The sequence below is a fragment of the Hyperoodon ampullatus genome (assembly GCF_949752795.1).
Source record: "Hyperoodon ampullatus genome assembly, chromosome: 5".
Classification (NCBI taxonomy): Eukaryota; Metazoa; Chordata; class Mammalia; order Artiodactyla; family Ziphiidae; genus Hyperoodon; species Hyperoodon ampullatus.
The window spans coordinates 111093549-111108703 of record NC_136918.1 but is presented as its reverse complement, the minus strand read 5'-3'; positions in this window follow the sequence as shown (position 1 = coordinate 111108703).

The following is a 15155-nucleotide window of genomic DNA, read 5'->3' as shown; positions in this document are numbered from 1 at the left end:
AGAATTTCCAGAATTAGGCAGGAAACGTTGATACCTCCAAACATGTAGTCTTTGCTATCTATGAAACAATTTTGTCTAAAGAAGTGATAAAAGAGTAAGGAAGTCAGTTAAGAGAACTCTCATAGACTACTTAAGAGCTAGAATTGAAGCTGACATTTCCTTTATATTCTCTACATTACTGAGCCTAGTTTTGTGTTTGTTGGAGCTCAATGGGTACTTGCTGATAGATTAGTTGAATTCTAATAAGCAGCCAAAAAAAAAAAAAAAAATCTTTGAGAAGCTGAGCATAGGAATGTCCACCTCAGGTTCTAGGGTTAGTTTCTTACAGGATTCAATGCCTTCCGAACGGTTTACCTTTGTGATGCCTCCTGAAAATGCCCTGTCTGAAACATAAAAAAAACCAAAAAAAAACAAACAAAAAAAAACACCTTTCATTACTGGGACTTCAGTTTGAACACAGTTTTCTTCTAGAGAATAAAGACAAGACAGAATGGCTACTCCCTGAAGTTCTTAAAGGTAAAATACACCTTATAGCCACTGACTGTTGACAAAGAAAAATATCTCATATATGTATTGATTTATAAAGAAAAGAATATTGTCTTCACAACCAGATTGTTTATAGAAACTATGTTTGAAAAATAAAACTTCAGATTTTTGTCAAGACAGCCATATCATCAGCAATTTTCAGAGACCTGAAGTTGAGATCATTTTAATATTGAACAGACCTTCTCCATCTTATGCTGATCATTATTTATGAGTGACTTCAATTGCTGAATTAAAGAACTGTGATACAGAACTGCAAAAATGTATCATTAAACCACTGAATATGAAAGAAGAAGGCCGTGAAACCCTGGGGTGCTACAAGCAGCAACACAATGTGCTGTGAAAACACATTAATTTTGGAAAGATCTGTCCCACCACCATCATTTGACCCTGAAACAAAACGAAAACAAAACAACACAAAACAAGAAACCAAACAAAGCCTACGCAGGTACAGAATGTTTCTCCTTTGAGCAGCACAACAGAAAATAACTGACACAGTTTGGCACTGAAAAGTACAAAATGCTTTCAAAGCTGGAGCAATTGACCATCCATTTTAGCCACTATCCCTAAAATAAAGGATAGAAGAGGGAGAGTGAAAAGTAATTGCTCACCACAGTGTTATTTTATCATACTTTATAGCTGGCTTTTCTTGTTTCAGAGAGGAAATATTATTTGGAATGTGAATTAGAAAATTTCAGAAGTGTTTTCCTGATAGTATAAGAGGTATTTTTTCCTATTTGATTCTCTTTTTAAACTTAGAATTACTGAATTTTATCTTATTTCTCCTTGATTTTTTCTTATATTTACAGAGAAAAAGTCGTATTTTTCCACTATTAGAAATAGACTGGAAGACACACCCATAAATTGTGTGTAGTTTTGTAAATATTTCTGTCTCAGGAAATGAATGAAGAAAAAAAATTCTGTTGTTTTATTTTGGCATAATAAGGGTTCCAGAAGCCAGAGAAGAACTCCCTCCAGAACTAACCATGGCAGGGAGATTTACCCCTGAAACAAACACTTTCTTTTCAATTTATACAGCATCCTAACACTAGCCAGTATATTGCCATTTTTCTCTGACTGGCCTAACACTTTGGAGTAAACCTTGGCAGTGTACTACTCTAAGTGTAGGATGTCCATCTACACCATAGCAGATGCATCAATCATTAGTGGTCTAACCCATTAAAGCCAACCAAGGAATCTTCCCCTATGAACTTCAGTGCTTCACCATTTTAACTGCCTATGACATACAGACAGGAGTGCCTTTGATGGGAGTCACCAATCAACCTTTTGTATCCCAAGACCCAAACACCCTTAGGTAGAAAGAATAGTGCTACTGGTGTCTTTCTTAAAAGGGGACCAATATTCATTCACTTCAGGCCCCATCTCTAAAAGAAATGGTGGTAAAATACAGAGCCAACTGACAGAAAACATCAGCTTTGAGGTGAAATTCTCCCACCAGTTTTCAACCGTCATTAGTACAAGTGAAAAGGAGACAGTTAAAGCTGCCTTGTCATATGTATGTGGGGGCTGCATATTCTGGGCAGCTGGGGCTGGTTACAAGAGCCTTTTGTGTTGTCCTGGGTCTTGTTTACATTTACATTTTTCCAGAGGATGCCACCTTCAAGAGGGACTCTTGTACTGCTCATGCCATACTCAGGGCCATGGGTAGGGAAATGATAGAATTAAAAGAAAGCTTGTAAAGAAATCCAGAAACAGGACTTGATTTGCCACAGTTGGTGTACCACATGGAAAATGAAGGCACTGCTGAAGTAGATAAATATTACTGGTGTAGGTAAATAAGGCAATTGTCACAAATATTTATAGTAGGATTTATTCAGGGCATTGGTTATTTCCATAATCAATAGCTGGTGTCTGAAACACTTTGAGGTCCTCCAGAGATTTGCATTTCAGGTTATTGTTTAGCAAGACACTATTACCCTTAAGCTAGAGAGAAGCTGAGTGGAGACTGTCACTAGAGCCCTGGGAACAGTGGAACAAGCACACAGTGGACTTACCCAGTGGGAGCTGAAACCACAGAGAAGCAACAGCCTTGGCCAGAAAGACTTCTAAGGCTGCAACTGTGACAGCAATATCCTGAATTCTGTCATCAATCCTCCAGTTTCCCACCAGTGTCTCCCAATGATAAATCCTAGTTTGCAACCAACAAATGACACTAGAGTTAGAAATACTAAGCTGGCACATGTCAGGTGCCTTGCAATTCAGTGAAGATCAGGGGAAGGGTAAGGAATGGATATGAGGGTAGCCAAGGAGATCTGGGAATAATTTTCAAAGGATCACTGGTTCTTGTGATCTATCTTGGTCTTGTAACATAAAACCCTGGTCCTCTTTCTGGAAAAACGCTCCCCCCACCCATTGCCTACTACCAACCCTCACTTCTAACCCCTTTTGCTATATAAACAGGCTGGTTAAAAAACATGATGCAAAATCTGTGAGCCCTTGTAAAAAGTAGTGATTTATCAATGAAGATTTAGAATAATGGATATAAAAGAGGTCCTCACACATTCATTCTCCAATCTGTGGACATGAATATTCTTATTAGTATCTAGTACCATCTCTTCTTATTCAGTTCCAGGAATCATCCCTCTGCATTCTTTACTTGTAAATGTGTCATATCTGGTTGTTTTAGTCCATTTGGGCTGCTGTAACAAAAGTACCATATACTGGGTAGCTTAAACGATGAACATTTATTTCTTATAGTTCTGGAGGCTAGAAAATCCAAGATCAAGTCACCAGTAGATTCAGTGTCTGGTAAGAGCTCACTTCTTGGTTTATAGATGGCTGTATTCTCCCTGTGTCCTCACGTGAATGAAGGGTGGAAGGAGAGCTCTGGGATTTCTAATAAGGGCACTAATTCCATTCACAAGGACTCCACCCTCATGACCTAATCACATCCCAAAAGTCCACTGCCAAACATCATCACATTGGGGACTAGGTTTCAACCTATGAATTAGGCAGGAACACAAATATTCTTCTATAGCACTGGCTAATTTTATACCTCTCATCACAAGAAAAAGATAGAGACTCTGCTATTACTCACTGTTCCATGGCCCTATATTCAATACAGAATTTGTCTGTACTGAAACTATACAGACCATTTTGCCTCTACATTTCCCTAATATTTACATAATTCTAGGGTTTCATCATTACTCATTATGTTGATCATCTATCATGCTGCCTATGAAAGCTGGCTCCTGATGCCTCTCTTAAAGATTGTTACTGTGCTTTGTTGATGGTAATCGCAAATCAGTCTTACCCAGAATACACAGAAAATTGTGAACAACAATTCAGTTTTTGGTCATGTTAAACTGACTGTTTAGAATTTTATAGTGTTAACATAGAATAACGCATCTTCCAAAAAACAGCACTCTGAAAGTCTTTAGACCATAACCACTGCATTTCCAGGTTGGGACCTGTTCCAGTTTTTACACACCCATGTCTTTTGCAGCTACCATCAGAAGGGACAATAAGAATGTTTGTGCCTTATCTGGAAGAGTGTCCTAGAAGACCATCCTAGAAGACATAGGAAGTGACCACATTGATTGGAAGGGCTGGTTTGTACTGTGGAGTAACAGTCTTATATTCTCTCAGAGGAGATAGTTGTGGTCACTTGTATTAGTTTCATAGGGCTGCCATAACAAAATACTACAAACTATATGGATTAAACAATGGAAATTTATTGTCTCACCTCTCTGGAGGCTAGGATTGCTTCCTTCCAATGACTATGAGGGAGAAATTTTTCCATGCCTGTCTCCTAGTTCCTGGTGATTTGCTGGCAATCTTTGGTGTTCTTTGGCTTGTGGCATTGTAATTCAAATCCCCCCATGGCATTTTCTCTGTTTCTCAGTCTCTATGTCCAAATTTATCCTTTTTGGAAGGATACAGACATATTGGATTAGTGTTCATCCTAATGACTTCATCTTAACTTGATCATCTGCAAAGACTCTATTTCCAAATAAGGTCACAGTCACAGGTACCGGGCATTAGGACTTCAACACGTTTTAGGGAGTCCCAGTTCAATCCAGAATACTGTTCTTGTCTGACTGCCTGATGTTTGACACAGAGCTTGCAGAAGGGGTGGGGTAACTGCCCTTGGTGCCAATGATAGGCTACACATAGGGTAAAAGATGCCTAATACCACCCCCACTGCTCTTAAGTGTTGTGGAGGTGAGGTGGGCTGCATGGTTGAAATCAAATGGGAGAGAGCTATTTGAGCCCACACCTGTGGCTTAAGCCCAAGGGTTAGCAATGTGTTGTTGGAGAACATGAGTTCTAAATTAATCCTACCTCTGACATGAATGAGAGTTAACAACAGTCACAGCATTAGCACCATTCTGGCAGCTTAATATTACATGATCCTGTGAGAGAATCCTATTTCTCCCATTTCTTTGGTGGTATGGAAGTACTTTTTGATTTTTAATTTTCTATTTTTATTTCTTATTGCTTATTTCCATGGGAATCTCTATAGTGTTAGACACCACTTATCTAGAAGAAAAGAACAATACACCAATATCCTTTCAATAGGAAATTAAAAATTAAAAAGTGCTTCTGGACAAATATACTATTGATGATATAAGGTGTAGCCAAGTGACACATAAGTATGAAATGATTTTCTCAGTTTTACTTTATATCAAAATCTGTGATATTAAGCAGAAATTTGTTTTAGTTATTGAATCAAGTAATTAAAAGAACAGAAGACAAATTACATTGAAGTTAATAAATTGGTTATCTTTCTTTTTTCAGGGTTTATGATGATCTTCTAAATAATGGACTCTAGGAGCACATAACTTGACATTTTGCTCTCTAATTCAGGGATACATTGAAAAGAAAGCAGCTAGGTAGAAATTATTAATGTCAATGATGTTAAAAATTCCTCACTGAAGAAAAATTAAATGGAAAAGTACTTTAAAACTATAATCTGTGACTTGAAGTACAAATTAAAATATATTTTTAAAAGTTATTCTCAAAAGATGTGTTTTTCATTAAAAAGAAGATAGCTGAAACAATGTTCTAATCTCAAAGTATGTGAAATTTCAAATTCTAAGCAGGATACCTGTACAACAATGTAATTATCTAAGTAGTTTTGAGGAAGAAAAAAGTTTTCTTCTTTTAATAAAGACTTATTATTTCACTAAATGAATCATAGTTTGACTAAATTCAGTTTTTAATTCAGTGATAATTCAGCTTTTAAAATTTAGGCTTTATCATAGTCTAGAGGAAAGAGGGTGAGTAAAAAACGTCTACAGAAGTGTTTTGTTATCTTATGACTTCATGAGACATTTATATCATGGGACCAGAGTCTGGCTCTCAGTACTTTTTAATCTGGATATTGATTCTTATCAGTCTACCTAGGGATGGATGTTCATATGCTAGTATATTCATCCAAATAACAATAGATTAATTTAAAAGTCAGAAAGCAGTTTTATAACTGTGCATGGAGACATTCAAATGTTTAATCATGATCACCATTTACATGCTAACTCAATATTTTTGTAACTTCCTGCATTCTAAAGAATTAAGTTTAATATATTTATCTTGGCATGTGATATACAATGACCTTATTCTGAACATATTTCTAAACTTATCTGTGATTACTCCTCTCCATACATGCTATATTCCAGAAATTTTTCCAATTTCACCTTTTTCCTTTTATGAGTTAACTACATTATACCTTCCACTTGGCGTGCCATTCCTCCTTTCAAGAGATGTTTACATCTTTACAGATTCAGCTCATGTTATCCCCTTCATGAAAGCTTCTCCTCTTCTACTCTCTGCTTCCAAATGCCAGATGAAGAATTATTAATTCTTTTCTATATCCTTTTACTTAATATTGTAGCTATGTTTTCATGGATTTATTTCCCCTATGATTACATACTTTTAAAGCATCAAATAAGACATTGACATATTAATTATTGCATTCTCCATAGCTTTATGCAAAATGTCTTCTACTTAGTATTTTCTCAATAAAATGATAATTTAATTAAGTATGCTGAGATTTTAAAAAACAGTTAAACAAAATATTTATACTGGTTAATCAGTTTGCAAATTTATTAAAAGATCTGATTGGAGGAAATTTGAGGATTTTAATTAGTAACATTAATAAAATCTGGTAGTTTAATAATCCAACCCTTTATACAAAAGGACATATTTGCCAAGCAAATATAAACATTTATCTTCAGTGTTGTGATTACTATTCTCTAAGTAAGAGCCAACATATTGCTAAATGCTTGGCCCGTAAGTAGACACTCAAGAAATGTTACCTGAATGGATGCCAGTGTCAGATTCTGGCCTTTTGGCTCTCTATTTTTTCCCCCAGATTTCAGTCATGCCTTAGCCTTCTGCTGACGTTACATAGAAGAAGTTACAATTAATTAGGTCACAGTTTATCTTATATTGGCTTTATCTGAGTCTCTTTAATGAGATTTGAGAAGCCCCCCTGTGTAATCATTCTCACATTTAGGAACGATTTGTTAGAATAGGTCACTTCTGCAGATGGCTATTCTCATTAATTTATGTTGAATCTTTCCAGTTTCAAGATCAGAGTGAAATTTTCCTACTAGTTCCCAATCTTTGGAGGAACACCTCATTTGGAGTCTTTAGCCATCTATGATCTGGAGAAAGAACTAAACGTACCTTAATTTATACGCAAATTCCTTTTACAGTGAGAATAATTCACATGATATGTAGTACAAGTTTAATTGACTCCACATTTATACAGCCTATTGTTACTCTCCATGGAGAGCCAGCATGCCATTTAGAAAGGTGGTAATTTGAGCCTTAATTACTATTGACTCAAATGGTGACTCATGACAACTGTGTTCCTTCAGAAATGACACACAATGAATCCTACTGAATTCTTACATCTTCATTTAATCTTAACATTGGAGATAGCAGAGCTTGAACTCTGCATAAAAGTATGTCCAAAATTGTCTGTAAAGAAGAATATTTGGTCTGCACCTTTTCAGCTACTCTGTCTTTCTACACTGGTTGAACAGCAGTGTTATTGAAAAGAGTCCTAAATTATATATTTTGCATTAATGACACTGACTACTTGTACCAATGGATAAAGTAAACATGAACACTCAATGATTTTAGAGAAAGGCAGAATAACCCCAATATCAGAACATGGCATTATAAAAATATGTATTCTGCTCATGAAAGCAGAAAATTACTATCATAAAATTTAATGCTTTTATTGAAGTGAAGTAGAGAGAGATTACTAAATGTTAGAATTGAAGGAACCTTAGCGACCTTCTTAATCATTTCACTTTTCAATAAGAAAATAATTACAGAAATCTGTTGTGACCAACATATAATCAAACAGCTAATCATGGAAAACAAGAACTAGAATCAGGTATCCAGGCTGTCAACACTGTGTGTGTGTGTGTGTTTAATAGAATATACATTTTTTCTTTTGAGAAGATTTATGTTCACAGCAAAGTTGAGTGAAAGGTACAGAGAATTTCCATATGCCTCCTGCCCCCACATATATATAGCTTCCCCTTTTATCAACATCTCCCAACAGAGTGGTACATTTGTTACAACTGATGAACCTACACTGACAAATCATAATCACCTAAAGTCCATAGTTCATATTGGGGTTCACCCTTGGTGTTGTACATTCTATGTGATTGAACAAATGTATAATGACATATACCTACCTTTACAGTTCCACTGAATAGTTCCACTACACTACACTGAGTAGTTCCACTGATCTAAGATCCTCTGTACTCCATCTAATCATCCCTCCCTCTTCTGAAACCCTGGAAACCACTTTTTTTTTTTTTTTTTTTTTTTACTGTCTCCATAGTTAGGCTCTTTCCAGAATAACATATAGTTGGATTCACAGTATGGAGCCAATTTTTCAGATTGGCTTCTTTCACTTAGTAATATGCATTTAAGATTTCTCCATGTCTTTTCTGTACTAAGTAAGTTCTTTTTAGCGCTGAATAACATTCCATTGTCCTGATGTACCACGGTGTATTCATCCATTCACTTATTGAAAGGCATCTTGGTTCCTTCCAGTTTTAGCAATTATAAATAAGGCTGTTATAGACAAACTGTGTGCAGGTTTTTATGTAGACAAAAGTTGTCAACTCATTTGTGTAAACACCAAAAAGAGTAATTGCTGGATTGTATGGTAAGAATATGATTAGTGTTATAAGAAATCACCAAACAGTTCTCAAAGTGGCTGTATCATTTTACATTGCCACCAGCAACGCATCCTTACTAGGATCTGGTGGTGTCAGTGTTCTGGATTTTGACTATTCTAATATGGGTGTAATATATCTTTTGTTGTTTTTTAGTTTGTATTTCCCTGATGACATGTGATGTGGAACAACTTTTCATATGCTTATTTGCCAACTGCGTATTTTATTTAGCAAGGTGTCTGTTAAGATTTTGGCCCATTTTTTAATCAGTTGTTTCTTTTCTTACTGTTTTAAGAGCTTTTTAAAAAATATTTGGGATAATGGTCCTTTATCAGATATGTGTTTGTGAAAATTTTCTCTCAGTTCAGTTTATGTTTTCATTCTCTTGCCAGTGTCTTTCACAAAGCAGAAATTATTACTTTTAATGAAGTCCAGCTTATCAATTATATCTTTCATGGATCGTGATTTTGGTGTTGTATATAAAGACATTGCCGTATCCGAGGTTGTTCAGGTTTCTCCTGTATTATCTTCCAGGAATTTTATAGTTTGGCATTTTACATTTAGGTGTATAAGACATTTTGAGTTAATTTTTGTGAAGGGTGTAAAGTCTATGTCTAGATTGAATTTTTGCATGTGGATGTCCAGTTGTTCCAGCACCATTTGTTAGAAAAACTATCTTTGCTCCATTGTATTTCTTTTGTACCTTTGTCAAAGATCTGTTGACAGTATTTATTTGGGTATATTTCTATGCTCTCTGTTCTGTTCCCTTGATCTATTTGTCTATTCTTTTTTTTTAATATATTTTTTAATTTTAATTTTTGTTTATTTTTGACTGCATTGGGTCTTTGCTGCTGCACGAGGGCTTTCTCTAGTTGCGGCTAGCGGGGGATACTCTTCATTGCAGTGTGCTGGCTTTTCATTGTGGTGGCTTCTCTTGTTGTGGAGCACGGGCTCTAGGACCACAGGCTTCAGTAGTTGTGACACGTGGGCTCAGTAGTTGTGGCTGACGGGCTCTAGAGCACAGGCTGAGTAGTTGTGGCTCACGGGCTTAGTTGTTCTATGGCATGTGGGATTTTCCCGGACCAGGGCTTGAACCCATGTCCCCTGCATTGGCAGGCAGATTCTTAACCATTGCGCCACCAGGGAATCCCTATTTGTCTGTTTTTTGCTAGTGCCAAACAGTCTTCATTACTGAAACTTTATAGTAAGTCTTGAGCTGGGTTAGTGTCTATCCAACTTTGTTCTTCCCTTTTAATATTTTTTTGGCTATTCTGGGCCTTTTGCCTCTCCATGTAATCTTTAGAATCAGTTTGTGGATATCCACACATAACTTCTTGGATTTTGATTGATTGGGATTACAGTGAATCTACAGATCAAGTTGGGAAGAACTGACATCTTGACAATATTGAGTCTTCCCATTCATGAACATGGAATAGCTCTCCATTTATTTAGATCTTCTTTGCTTTCTTTTATCAGACTTTCATAAATTTCCTCATATAGATTTTGTACATATTTTGTTACTACATAATTATATACCTAGGTATTTCATCTGTGGGGTTGTGAATGTAGATGCTATTTAAAAAAAAATTATTTGGAAGACTTTCAAGATGGCGGAGGACAAAGACGTGGAGATCACCTTCCTTCCCACAAATACATCAAAAATACATCTACATGTGGAATAACTCCTACAGAACACCTGCTGAACGCTGGCAGAACACCTCAGACTTCCCAAAAGGCAAGAAACACCACATATACCTGGGTAGGGCAAAAAAAAGAGAAGAAACAGAGACAAAGAATAGGAATGGATCCTGCACTGCTGGGAAAGAGCTGTGAGGGAGGAAAAGTTTCCATGCATAATGAAACCCCTTCACTGGTGGAGATGGGGTGTGGATGGGGGGGGGAGCATCGGAGCCATGGAGGAGAGTGCAGCAACAGGGGTGCAGAGGGCAAAGCAGAGAGATTCCCGCACAGACGATCAGTGCTGACCAACACTTACCAGCCTGAGAGGCTTGTCTGCTCACTGACCAGGGTGGGTGAGGCCTGGGAGCTGAGGCTCAGTCATTGGAGGTCAGATTCCAGGGAGAGCACTGGGGTTGGCTGTGTGAACACAGCCTGAAGGGGGTTAGTGCGCCACAGCTAGATGTGAAGGATTCCGGGGAAAACTCTGGACTTGCCTAAGAGGTAAACGACCATTGTTTCGGGGTGCACGAGGGAGGAGATTCAGAGCACTGCCTAAATGAGCTCTAGGGACAGGCACGAGCTGCAGCTATCAGCACAAACACCAGAGACTGGCATGAAATTCTAAACCTGCTGCTGCAGCCACCAAGAAGCCTGTGTGCAAACACAGGTCACTATCCACACCTCCCCTCCCGGGAGCCTGTGCAGCCCGCCACTGCCAGGGTCCCATGATCAACAGACAACGTCCCCGGGAGAACACACGGCACACCTCATGCTGTTGCAATGTCATGCAGACCTCTGCCACTTCAGGCTCACCCTGCACTCCACACCCCACCCTCCCCATGGCCTGAGTAATTCAGAGGCCCCTAATAAGCCACTGCTTTAACACTGTACTGTCTGGGCAAGAAACAGACTCCAGAGGGCAACCTACATGCAGAGCCAGGGCCAGATCCAAAGGTGAACCCAAGGAGCTGCACGAACAAAGAAGAGAAAGGGAAATTTCTCAGTGCAGCCTTAGGAGCAGTGGGTTAAATTATCACAATCAACTTGATGTACGCCGCATCTGTGGAACACCTGAATAGACAATGAATCATGCCAAAATTGAAGTGGCGGACTTTAGGAACAACTGTAGACTTCAGGTTTGCTGTATGTGACTGACTAGTTTCTGATTAATATGTTTATCTTAGTTTAGTTTTTAGTGCTTGTTACCATTGGTGGATTTGTTTATTGGTTTGCTTGCTCTCTTCGTTTAATTTTATTTTAATAATATATTTTTCTTTTAGTAATTTTATTTTCTTTTATTTATATTTCTTTCTTTCTTTCTTTTCTTCCTTTTCTTCTGAGCTGTGGGGCTGAGAGGGTCATGGTGCTCTGGCTGGGTGTCAGGCCTGAGCCTCTCAAGTGGGAGAGCTGAGTTCAAGACATTGGACCAACACAGACTTCCTGGCCCAGTGTAATATCAATCAGTGAGAGCTCTCTCAGAGATCTCTGTCTCAACGGTACACAGCTCCACTCAACGACCAGCAAGCTACAGTGCTGGACAACCCATGCCAAACAACTAGCAAGACAGGAACACAAACCCACTCATTATTGGACAGGCTGCCTAAAATCATAATAAGTTCACAGATACCCCAAAACACACCACCGGATGTGGTCCTGCCCACTGGAAAGACAAGATCTAGCCTCATCCACCTGAACACAGGCACCAGTCCCCTCCACCAGGAAACATACATGACCCACTGAACTGACTTTACCCATTGGGGACACACACCAAATAATATGGGGATGTATGTATACATATAGCTGATGCACTTTGTTATACAGCAACAGCTAACACAACATTTTAAGCAATTGTACTCTAATAAAGATGTTTAAAAAAAAAGAAAGGAAAAAATATTTTATTGGAGTATCATTGATTTAATATTTTGTTAGTTTCAGGTGCACAGCAGAGTGAATCAGTTATACATATACATATATCCACTGTTTTTTAGATTATTTTCCCATATAGGCCATTACAGTGTATTGAGTAGAATTCCCTGTGCTATACAGTATGTCCTTATTATTTATCTATTTTATGTATCGTAGTGTGAATATGTCAATCCCAATCTTCCAATTTATCTGTCTCCCACCCCACACTTACTCTCTGGTAACCATAATTTTTTTTTTCTGCACCTGTAACTCTATTTCGGTTTTGTAGATAAGTTCATTTGTACCCTTCTTTTTTTGATTTTACATATAAGTGATATCATATGATATTTTTCTTTCTCTGACTTATTTCACTCAGTATAATAATCTCTAGGTCCATCCGTGTTGCTGCAAATGGCCTTATTACATTCTTTTTTGTGGCCTAGTAATATTCCATTGTATACATCCAGAGAAAACCATAATTCAAAAAGATACATGCACCCCTATGTTCATTGCAGCACTATTTACAATAGCCAGGACATGGAGGCCACCTAAATGTCCATCAACAGAGGAATGGATAAAGAAGATGTGGCACATATACACAATGGTATTTTGTTTTTAATTTAAATTCCACTTGTTCATTGTTGGTATATAGGAAAGTGATTGGCTTTTTTTGTGTGTGAAATTATGATTTTTTTTTATCTTACAAAAATAGAAAAAATGGAACACTTCAAACATGATTTTTAAAATGTGCTGGAATAAGTCATTAAAAACAATAACAAGAGGGCTTCCCTGGTGGTGCAGTGGTTGAGAGTCTGCCTGTCGATGCAGGGGACATGGGTTCATGCCCCGGTCCGGGAAGATCCCCACATGCCGCGGAGTGGCTAGGCCCATGAGCCATGGCTGCTGAGCCTGCGTGTCTGGAGCCTGTGCTCCGCAATGGGAAAGGCCACAACAGTGAGAGGCCTGTGTACCACAAAAACAAAACAAAAAACAAAAAAAAAACAATAACTAGAATGTATATTTTAAGGGATCTGCTACAATTTGAAATATTTGTCAGTCAGGGTCCTACATTTATCTCTCTAATAGTGATAATGTATCCAAGTGACTTATTTTTTTTTTTATTTATTTTTTTTTTGTGGTACGTGGGCCTCTCACTGTTGTGGCCTCTCCCGTTGCGGAGCACAGGCTCCGGATGCGCAGGCTCAGCGGCCATAGCTCACAGGCCCAGCCTCTCCTCAGCATGTGGGATCTTCCCGGACCGGGGCACAAGCCCATGTCCCCTGCATTGGCAGGCGGACTCTCGGGCTTCCCTGGTGGCGCAGTGGTTGAGAGTCCGCCTGCCGATGCAGGGGACACGGGTTCGTGCCCCGGTCTGGGAAGATCCCACATGCCGCAGAGCGGCTGGGCCCGTGAGCCATGGCCACTGAGCCTGTGCTCCGGAGCCTGTGCTCCGCAAGGGGAGAGGCCACAACAGTGAGAGGCCCGCCTACCGCAAAAAACAAACAAACAAAAAAAAAAAAAAAAAAAAAAAAAAAGAAGACATTCATGAGGTACTAAGTCTTAGTGGATTGTTAATTATTTAAAATGGACCTTTTAAAATAGTCCTGATTTCTCAATAACCCAGGGACTATTTCCCTTATTTATTTGCCACATCAAGTGTTTTATGGTCTGCATTGCAATTGTTAAGACTTTAATCATTAAATGTTTCTCAGTTTATCATATTTTAACATGGAACATCAAAATCTTTAAAATATATTCTATTCAGCATATATTTGGGCAATAAGTAACAGAAGAGCTATATTATTGGCAGAGAGATTCAACAGAAAGTATAACTAAAGGAGAAAAAGTTTTATTAATGGCTGAGGATGTTTTGGCTGCTGTTTCAGCTGCCTAGAATCTACAGTTGTATGTCCTAGTGGTAAGTATTTGGACCAGGTAGGGAGGGGTTCAGAGTGTTAATCTATGTTAACAACAATCTAATTGCTGCTCCTTCACTTGAAGCAATAAAGCTTCATTTGAATCTGACATTCCATCTGTTAATCTCCTTGAAATTTCAGATAAACAAACCCAAAGAAATCAATCACCATCCCACTGCATGCTCCATTAGTTTCAGGGATTCCTGGGAGGCTACAAAATTGAGTGTGATCACCAATCTAAAATTGGAGTTCAATTACAAGGTAGGAAGAGAGTGGAAAGGACTTTGAAACAAATATGGAGCCATTCGTAAATGAATTTCAAACCCTGCATTCAGTATCTTTAATTTTTTAAATTATGATAAAATTTTGGAAATTGTGGGCAGTGTTTCTTCCATCATCTTACTATCATTGTCCTGAAACCTTATTTTAGAAAATTGATCAAGTAACATACTGCATGTGGCTTACTCTGTATATCTCTAAGCCCTTCTGTACAAACTTAGATAGAGTTGGTCAAATAAGGGAACATCTGGATTTTAAGTAGTTTTCTTTAGGAACTGTCAGCATTTTGCTGTTGAAGTGTGGAGTTATGGAGTGTGTACTTAGAAGCTGCACTACTGCAAAACAGGTGCATTGTACACATCCAGTACTTGTACACTATTTTTTTATACTTCTGGTCCTGTACCAGAAACATATATTTTATTGTTACTTGCTTTTTAAACTTTGGTTTAGCCACTTAAAGAAAATCTGCTTAGGGCAAAATTTTCCTCAGATCCATTCCAAATTGTACATTTGTTTTCCAATAAAAATAAATTATAATTTATCCTTCCCCCAACATCTACCCAAATCCCATTAGAAGGGGTGCACCCATCCTTCAGTAGTGAGTGTTGGCCACTAACAACTCAACAAGTACTCTCTTCTCAAGAGGATCATTTTCAGGCAAAGG